Here is an 11070-nt window from a genome sequence, read left to right on the forward strand (position 1 = left end):
AAATCACTTTTAATGATTTATTTTTTCCACTTTGCCTTGTATTATTTATTTCACTGTTTATCACGTTCATTTTCAAAAATCTCCACATGCATTCGTATAGAACGGTTATCGCTGAACTAACGTGTTCGTCGTCGTATGTAATGTTACTACAGTAAAATTTAGCAGATTGAGAACCGGATATACTCTTTTGATACGACCGTTATTACCCAGCCATCAATAAAAACATTATAAATGTTAGTTTTACGGATTTTCCGTCTGGTAAATAACACGGGCCGCAACTTACGTATGTTGTTATCGAAACTTTTTTTGGGGGACGCAACTTACATTTACCGTTTCTTGCAGTCACAACTATCAGGAGAACCGTCCCCGGAGAAAATGACAAGCCAAAAACATCGGATAGCCATGGCACCGGCGGTGGCGACCGAGGTGGACCTACCTGGGACAAAGGGCAAAATGGCTGGTGCGCTAGTACAGGTATCCAAGGCGTCAGGTGAACCTTGCACACCAGTGGTGAAAGTGATACTTTAAACTACTAAAATCAAATAGATTCGCAAATTATTATGCTTGAACACTACTGACTTTATTCCAAATATTTAACGCAACTCCGAGTAAATGTACAATAATGGGCGGGTCTTGGAGGACTAAAACTATGTCTCCTGAATCTGACTATCTACATTCTACATAATACAGCCTATACTGCCTATAATAGCTCTATTGTTGCCTATATTGGCACGATATCGAACAGTCGTCACGGGTCGCGTTGTTTGATTTTTCTTGTAAGTCATCGGTGCGGTGGCATATTATTATATTATTATTATTATTATTATTTTATATCATTTACCTGGACCGTATCGGTTCGTAAATCGAGAAAAATGCTCGATACAACAACATACACGCGGGGAACCGTATTATATTGTGTTGCTGTATCACTCTTATAACCATATATATATGCACCACGCTGGACCGATTTCGTACGTTTTTGTTCGAATCAAACGAAAAGGCGTGCGGCCCGGCAAAACACCGCACGGGACCACACACGCGGCGGGCCGTATGTCCAAGCACGGTTTACACGCGCATATATACTATACAGAGGTGGTGCTGTATATTATACCCGTACCAATGTGCGTACGTTATATTGTTATAATATATAGTGGACATTTGACATTTGGACATTATTATGTCGTACGTTATTGCCTACGACAAATGATCGTTTGGGTAACGCACCGGCTTCTTAAACACCGTCCGCCGGGGTGTATATTAATGTAATGGACGTCCGGAGACGAGACGATCGTTTTATAAGGGTGTGCGACTCGTAAATCCGTCAGCTCCGACCGTCCGATATAACGCTATCTGCCACGCCGTGTATACCTATACGGTTAGATTAGTGTGTACATTATACAGTGTACATACACATAGATACCACGGCAGTTCGTGTAATAGATCCCATGTGCCGATATGCCGTATAATAACATACAGGATATATTATGGTCTGATATGTGTGCGTGTACAGGTTTCGGGCGGGGAAAAATACCCTTTGCTCGAGGAGCCCATTTTGAAAGAAAAAAGGTGTGTCACGTATTTAGGTGTGACGCTGTCCAGTGCTATTCCCTATAATATATAATATTATATACACACCTATATATATATTTTATACTTCAGGACGCAGCACTACCGAACCGTAGACTGTTCGTTAATAATATTATCGTGCAGCAACACACCAACTCATAGTCTTTGACACTCGTAAATATTACGTTCACCAAAAATAATTATACCTAAACTATAATTTTAGTATAATAGTAAATAGTATGTCATAACAATATTAATAATATATGATATTATAAAACGAAATGTATCACGTATTATTCATTATCAATATAATATAATCAACTAAATGTCCATATCGCCGCAATCTTCTGTAAATAATTCACCTCAACGTGTGTTTAAACAACCTACCCCTAAAACTGGAATTATAAAATAAAAATATCCGTAAAAAAAAACCCTACTTTAGAATGTTTATTTGTATATGTTTGTTTTCAAAATGTTTGTCCTTTTAGTCTTTTACACATACATAATATTTTTATATTATTTTAAACAGTATTTAGTATGTAGAATTGTAGCAGAAAAAGTGTTTCTAAATTATTAAAGTATGTAAATAGTGAGTCACAATACAAGAAATAAGGGCAAAAATAATTTTTTGTAAGAAATATATATGCTGTGTATGTTATATGTATACATTATTACTTAATGAGCCTAAATAATAAGTATCATATATTTTTTAATTTTATTCTACAAGGAAAATTTGTTTTTAGTTAGGTAGCAAGGTTTGTAGATTTTTTTCCAGTCATTTTTGTTCTGATTACCCTAGATTGCCTGTAAGCATAAATTTGTTGTATATTAAATTACGTGTATTGGTATTAATCATTGATTATTAATATTTAAAATTACGTGAAGTTGATTGAGGTTTTTGAATTAAACCATTTTTAATACAAACCATCAGGAGATTGGACTATTAATGTTTGCTATTTTTACATTTTTATGGTCTTCCGCTAGCTGAAAATGTAGTGGAATGCTAGTAGAATGTATAACGGTTTAAGTATATTTTACTCAGACAAAATTAACACGGCGCCACTTGAATATTTTAAAATTTAAATTTATTAAATTGTTTTTTAATAACATTTTTACACGATATTGTATATTCTGTATAAAAACAGATTCCTTATTCTATAACATTCATTATAATTTTCCTTTTTACTTTTTTATAATAAAATTTCAATTAAGTAGTCAATATATTAATAGACTTTTTATTTTTAAAAATTAATTTAAAAAATATAATATTACGTATTATTATTAAAAACATAGAACTTATACTCGTTACTACGCATTTATCAGATTTTTTAGCTTAGTTTGTTCGAAGAAAATGTTTGATTTAACTAATTGAAAATGTCAATGGTTTGATATATTATACCTTTAGTTATCAATCTTGCAAGCTATGTAATGGTATTTTTCTAATTATAAAGACGGTGAAAACTGTCGTTTAACAAGGCATCATAATCTCGAATGACTTTCATAACTTTTATTTTTTATTTTTTAACCTGTCATTTGAAATTTATTTATCTTTCCAAGTGAAACACTATTGCCGCATAGTACGAAATTTATATTATATTAACTTGTGTAACGACTTATTTTGGGTTTGCATAATGGGCTCAGACGCTAATGGACTCCGTGACAGACGCGACGGGCTGTATGATTTTACGTCCGAGACACTTACGTCTAATTGGACGTGGGTCTAATTAACAGGGCCAACAACGCAACGGCAATACATATATATATATATATATATATTTATATACATTAAGTAAGTAAAAATATATCGCTAAAGCCGCCTCGCTTGTTTATAATATTTTATTTTTTATTTATATTTTACTTCTCAGCATGTATCACACATTATAGCGCCAACTTTTTTTTTTAACGGTTATATATCTTTTGCCGCGGGTGTTAATAACTCTTTAACATCAGCATCGTCGCAAACACTTCAATATAATAACATGATATCGTCATTAATATTATAATGTACTCTTGTGCATGTACATGTCATTGTGAGTTGTAGTGTCCCGTGTATGATCGATGTGATGCGGTGTATGTCATAATATAATAGATGTAATATACGTTCAGCTGGTTTAGGTCGATCAGTCTGATAATAACGGTAATTATAAATATCTAAAATCTACTAGCGCTGGTCCACAACTATTATTATTATAGCGCTGATAGTTTAAATCGGAAGTTTCGTCAATAGATTAGGTGTTAATGTACCACGCGGACTACGCGTACGCATATTCGTAATTCAATTCCTCTATGAAACATTTAATATAATACCTATGCAAAATACATACGCATAACGTCATATATTATCGTACTTAAATAGTAAATACGTGGGTAAAAGAAAAAACTAATAAAAAATTTTAGAAATATTTAAACTTTGATTACGATAGTAGTTATATTTATAATATTATAATATAAAAATAAAAATTTGCCTTTAAAATATTTTAAATATGCGTTTATTTAGAACGCATAAAAAAAATCAACCGAAAAGCTGCTTAAAAACAAATATATGCAAGGAAAATACAATTTTGTAAATATATCAATCTATATACAGGTTGTATAAATTGAATTCATTGCCAATTTCGTATTATAAATCGACAAAAAAAAAAAACATATTCCTACTAAATCGGTACTCCAGTCATAACTGTGTTTGACAAATTAACTTTACAAACTCACGAAATAAACATTACCTGTTAACACCATGTTATTCAGTTGTGCATGGTTTATACGCAGTTGTTTTTTTTATACATATTTCGTACGAATAATTCATTCATTCCTTGTATTGGAATATTTAAGTTTAATAGGCACATACATTGGTAGTTTTAATCAGATATTCTCGAGATAATTTAACCTATTGAGCTAATCATCTAATACGATATAGTTATAAACTGCGTATTTTTATATTGTACTTTTTAGTAATTATATTAGGTATACACCTACATTAGGTCTTACCTTACATTAAATTTCTTCCAGCCATTGAAGATGAATGAATCCAGTAATAAGATGGTATTTCAAAGTTTGATTACCGCCGTGTAGTTAAAGTATTTACGGCCGAATTATTATCCCTCTGAATCAAACAGCTTAATGTATTTTAATACGTAAATCAATTGAACTAAATGGAATTCCATAATGTATTTTAATTTTAAAATTTTTAGATCTTCATAATATAAGTCAGCGAGTTTGATATTTTAACTACCTAATTGTACATAACGCATAAACCGTTACATTGTTGGTGGCGTAATATTATATTGAGATGTTTATTAGAATTATCACATCGTACCATAAGACAAACACCTCGTAAACAATATTATTCAATGAAAACTCATTTGTCATATTAATGGTCAAAAAGAGAAAAAAAAACTCAAGAATTTACTGCGTATACACGATGTTATGGGCGTTCAATTTAGTCGATTGTCGCTTCATATAATATATCGTCATGCAATAATCAGCGTTTTTATGAACAGAAATTAAAACCAATAAGATCTATTGTAATAGACGAGCCTAACTATGAAAACTCAATCTTATTATTTGTATAACTACAAACTACCTACACACGTGTTGTGTTGTTAAATAGACACTAAACATTTTACCAAACATGTACATGAACATGTTATGATTATTTGTATTTAAATTTAATATATACACTTTTGAGTAAATTGTCTATCAAAGCTGTTCACCGCAATCAGTCATCGCGTGCGTTTTCGAAGGTATAGGTCGTGAAAATTAAATAAAAAAAATCTTTAAATGCTTAAAAAATCCTCAATTAATACCAATCGTTCCGATCTCGCGTGTCGAATAGTTGAATGCCTTCCAACGGCGTATAATATTTTAATAACCATCCGAACACAATATTTCCGTGGAACATTAAATCATAAATTATAATAACATTTTATACTACATAAGCATCGTGTACGTATATAATATGGGCATCATGAAAAAAAATCCGTACACAATATCAATAATTATTATAATGCGGGCCACAGCAGTCTAATTAGATGCGACACTCTTATTATACGGTGCGTGTGAAAACGATGGTGTTTTCGCGTGACATTTGGTCAACCGATTATGTTTTTTTTTCCGAACCTCGACGCGGATGACCCTCGTCGGACGCACAGACGAAATGCGCAGCACCGTTCATCCCGAGGGACGCGTTCGTGTGTCGTATAACGCAATAATGGTACGTATGCTATATGTGTACATGTCGTGTTAAAAATGATGTGCATATAATTTCGCGTATCTGTGCACCCGGACCTGTCCACGACGGTACAATTCGTTACTGATTGCGATTTATATATCGTGTCAAAACACTTCACGCCAAGTCCCGGCGGACGTTCATTTTTCATTATACGATTATACAATTTACAGTAAAATATAGCTACTGTAGTATATATAGCACTGTATATTATACGACCGAGTAGTTCGGGTGCAGAATCGTGATTGGTTCCGCGCAATTTATTGTTGGTCGTACAATAATAATAACAACGCGCGTTTTACAAAATTGCATCCTATACACGTACGTTTCGGCAATATTGACATTTTCAATTGAAACCGGTTTCAATCAAAATAATATTGCAATACGCAGGTAACTTAAATGCGTCAAATTGTTTTGGAACCGATCGTCACGCCGTCCTACATAACACAAATATAATATTATATGCGAAATATGCGTCGTCTCATCGAAACGGATAAAACATAAATGGCCATGTAGGGCTCCAATTCTACAAACATACTCCGTGCGATTATCTGTGAACGCTACTTCCGGCAATATAATATATTGTATACAATAATAGTGTGCGTATACCGGCGTTGAATACGAGTACGGTTTTGAATTGCGCGCGTTCGTATTATGTAAAGGATATAATATAATTGATTTATTGTTATTCAGCGGAAAGTGTGCGAATAATAATCTTGACATTTACCCATAACCGCTGTACCTACTACTCATAAACATATCGCTCTTTATACTTTTTTTTTTTTTTATATAGACGCGTATATTATGTATAATATATGATATCCCGATGTCAACGGTGAAATTTTTTTTATTTCTTTTTATATTGTGTCATTATACGACCAGTATATCAAGTAGGTACTTGCATCAATTATGAACATATAATACGCATTATATTAGCGTTGTGGCTAAAATCTAACGCGAATCGGTATATTTGTCGAGTATCGGCTGATGTGAATCATTCTTTTCGCATACACTCATGGAATACCACCTTACAATATGTATATTATTAACCAGAGCGTTAATAACGGTTTATTATGGTAATTCTTTATTTTTTTTTTCCATCTCATAATCGTTCAAAAATATATTCGAACGTGCAAAACTCTGCTCTGAACAATATTATAATTATATTTGAGTATAGTTAATTGTATACTTGAAATGGGTACCTCTACTTGTGAGATTTCCTATCTAATTCGTTATGTTTTAGTAGCATTATTTTTTAATATTTGAATTGAAATGTACTTCCGATGTAAACATTTTATAAGGAAAAAAACCGAACGCCGCGAATGATGACTTCACCCGTCTACCGGAGAAATCATGGAATTCGATGCCGAACATTCACATAACGTTTGGCGAAACCACGGCAACCGAATTTGAGAGTATTCCTGTACACGTTTTGGCCGAGGTTGAACATTTTTCAACAAGACCGGCCTATTTACACATTTATTTAGATCCAATAACCAGTACCAGTCATGGAACTGAGACTGTGTCCAAAGTAACCACGACTGAACGTGGACGCCGTTCGTGGTGGAAGCGTACAAAAATATTCGCCCGACGAATGTTTTGTTGTGCGTAATAATATAGCCAATAGCTTAAAATATAATACAGTGTGATTATTTCAACTTGTACATAATTATAAGTTAAGTATATATATATATATGTATTATAAATTTAAACATAAAAAAGTCCCTTATCTTTTAATGGTTTAGGTTAGGTAAAAATATTTTTATATTGTGTAATTTAAAAATTGTAAAAAAAAACAACTCGACAACGACCTTAATATTTTTTAAACTAAAATCACAAATAAATATTGAATTGATCAAGAAATAAAAAAAAGCCAACGGCACGTAGTGTTCCCAAGCGGTCACCCATCCAAGTACTAACTACGCCCGACGTTGCTTAACTTCAGTGATCGGACGAGAACTGGTGTATTCAACGTGGTATGGTCGTTGGCGAGACGTTATCAGAAAATAATAGTTGATATCATAGTGTAATGTTAACATTTTTCGGTGATGGTATAACACCAAAACCTGAATTCAATTAATTTTCAATATTTTTTTTAAAAAACACTAGAAAAAATCAAACACGACACTAAACATGGATGTATAAATGGAATTTTGATTTAACAGTAAAACATACTTACCTACTTATTAAAGTTGTCAAGTCGATACTATCGGTATTGCCGGTATTAATAAAATATTTTGTCTGAGTACCTACTGTAGTTAATAGTTACATGTTGCATACTTAATGAACTCGAATTTCAATTGAATTAAAACTTAGTGACTGACTATTCCGTAACCCATATCAGGAAATTTCCTGTCTATAATTGCAACCGCGTTCGTGTACAATATTGACCGACAGTATTTATAAATCAATTAATATTGTCACAATATAATCATATCGCACTCGCACAAAAACTATAAATGTATAATATAGGACATACGCGGTGTATGAGCGTCGTATTGCTAGTAGCTATAGTGTACCATGATAATATAAACGTGCCCGAGTCACGAACTACACGAAGATGCACAGTTTATTAGTTTATTTTATTAAAAACGTTTAGAAACCCGGGATTTAGAATGTTCGTAGAGTAAGAACGGTTCTACTACTACTACTCAAATAATCCTCACAAGTATCCAGAAATATGAACTATTACGCAGTGATGAGAATAAATAACATTATCGTTTCGTTTAAAAACAATATCATGGTCGCATTATGAATTATGATGGATGTAGAACATGGTGAAAATTATGTTTTAACAATTCAAAAATAATATTATGTGTCAATTCAATAAGAATAGAACAACACTTGAGCTATGAAAGTATGAACCTACCGGATGGTTTAATTAAAAAAAAAAAAAAGCGACACTGAAAAACAACTTTTGTATAGTTACTCCGTGTACGCGATGTCTTTCTATTAAATACACCGATTACTTATATCATATTACGTATAATATTCTATTGCGTATAATGTCGTCTAAAATGTGTTTTGCATTTATGATATAGGCACATATATCACTATAAATTATAATTCTCGCGGATATGTTTATAAGTCATAATTCATAAACCTTCGTATACGATACGATGTATACCTCTCAAACAAGCTGGCTGATTATGCGAGAAGTTTTAATTAATATGATAATACCGTCTATATTCCGCCGGTACATACACGTGGATGTTCGATGACTAGTATATAGGTATACCTATTATTGTTATATGAAATGATATTATTACTATTATTACGGTTATATGAGCTAAGCGAAAAATCATTTTATACATTTATTATATATATTATCGTTCCGGTGGAATTGATCGCCGACACCGCCACACCGTCGTCCGTCGGACAATAACTTAACTCTTGACGTCTTCGCGCGTCGAAGGGCGGTTGTGGAAAAAAAAAAAACCCCGAAAACACATTCGCACAATACGACGACGGAAAAAGCACACACACTCGCGTGCGACGTAAAAACCTGCTCGTTATTCTCTGTCATTTGATTTCGCTGCTCACCCCACCGCGTTTTCATATCATTCACACGCGCGTATTTATGATAAATGTCTGCTCGTGACGTGTACAAATTAGCTATCATTTTCTTCGGGGTTTTATTTTTTATTTTTTTTTTTTAAAGCTTTCTCACTCTGTCTTTCGTCCTGCTGCCCAACTCTCGTCTTCGTCTCTCTCGCTCTCTCGTCTCCCTCCCCGGCTTCATCTCGCGGCGTCCCTCTAATGGCGTAATTAAACGTTGACGACGACGACGATAAAGTGTGTCCTAATTACGCGAGCAGCCGCTCTCGTCAAATACCCGCTCGCGCTCAACCACACACACACACACACACAGCACCATACACCGTCTATATAAAATAAAATGATAATAATAATATAGGTCTCCTGCTGACAGTATTAGCCCTTCCCGCCGCCGACATACGCGCGAGCTTATACGAGGTACGCACGCACACACACATATATACATATTTATTGTGTACGACGTGCCGTGTGGGTTTTCATTCCGCGTGATTCATCTCCGACGAGGCACCGCGGGGGCCGTCGTACACGACTAATCATTTTTTAAAACCGTGAAAAGAAAACCGTCCGACGCACCCGCACCCGCACACACACACACACACACACACACACACACACACATAAAAGCCGCGAGCTGATATTGTGTACAATGCGATACGATAACACATGATGGTATTATTGTGGCCGCGCGCGTGCATACCATAATAACAATATAATATACTACGCGTATACGCCACCGCGTAGTGGGTATATATTTATATATATATATATAGATGACGATGAGGAGCACGTTGATTAATTTTTCCCGCGTGTGTTATTGCAGCAACGACCGAGACAAACGAATCGCGTGTAATCCGTCTTGTCAAATACCGACAATCGATTTTTCGTTGTGCGAGTGTGTGTGTGTGTTTTTTGGGGGGGAGGGTAGGAGAGTTCTCTTCCCCCCCCCCGCCGACGCCGCCGTCGTTTATGTGCAACTCGGTGTTTGCTATTGAATCGCGAACGCGCGTTTTGGGTGTCAGGCAGAACCGTGGCGGGGACGAGTGCTGCTCATATATAATGTTATATTTATGTATAGGTATTATTATATATGGCAGTCGAACAAACTTCATTAGCGCGACTTAACGGTATTCGATTTTTCATCGCGTCGCAGGTACCCACAACTGTACACACTACGCCGTGTGATGTATTCCGTGTTTTTAATTTATCATACGATTTCTTTTCTTTTTTTTTTTTTTTATTATTATTATCACCCCGAAGACCATATAATGTATAATATATTATCGCGATACACAGAAACCTACCCCTCGTGTCAGCTGTCGCGGTGCACACGTATGTATAGCTATATATATATTATACATGGGCACATATAATATTATGTTAAGAGGATTGTTCGCGTAATCGACGCTACACAGTGTATTATAATAGTATGTCATCGATCGTGAATTGACGCCCAAACAAACAACAACAAAAAACGTATGCATTACGATTCTAAATCATAATCGCATTGTGTTATATGTCTATATATATACAAGATAAATATTTAAAATTTATTCGTAGTAAGTATACGGTTTAACATTGTACGAGTATTTATGCCCTGTAAATATCATAATTTATAATATGCCTGATGTATGGTTTGTGGAAATATAGCGTATTTCTCTTGAAAATGAAAAATAATGTTTTATTTTATTACGTTTATATTCCCGACAGTCGGTTCAAACAAT

The 11070-nt window shown here is 34.2% G+C and overlaps 1 non-coding gene across 1 annotated transcript; it reads right to left on the reverse strand.

Moving 5' to 3' along the window:
* Nucleotides 1-7662: 7662 nt before the first annotated feature.
* On the reverse strand, nucleotides 7663-7781 carry LOC113550750. Its single transcript, XR_003405059.1, has one exon. It is a non-coding gene; the product is annotated as a 5S ribosomal RNA (ribosomal RNA).
* Nucleotides 7782-11070: the final 3289 nt, after the last annotated feature.

Source organism: Rhopalosiphum maidis, chromosome 1 (assembly GCF_003676215.2).
Source record: "Rhopalosiphum maidis isolate BTI-1 chromosome 1, ASM367621v3, whole genome shotgun sequence".
In the NCBI taxonomy this organism is placed as follows: domain Eukaryota; kingdom Metazoa; phylum Arthropoda; class Insecta; order Hemiptera; family Aphididae; genus Rhopalosiphum; species Rhopalosiphum maidis.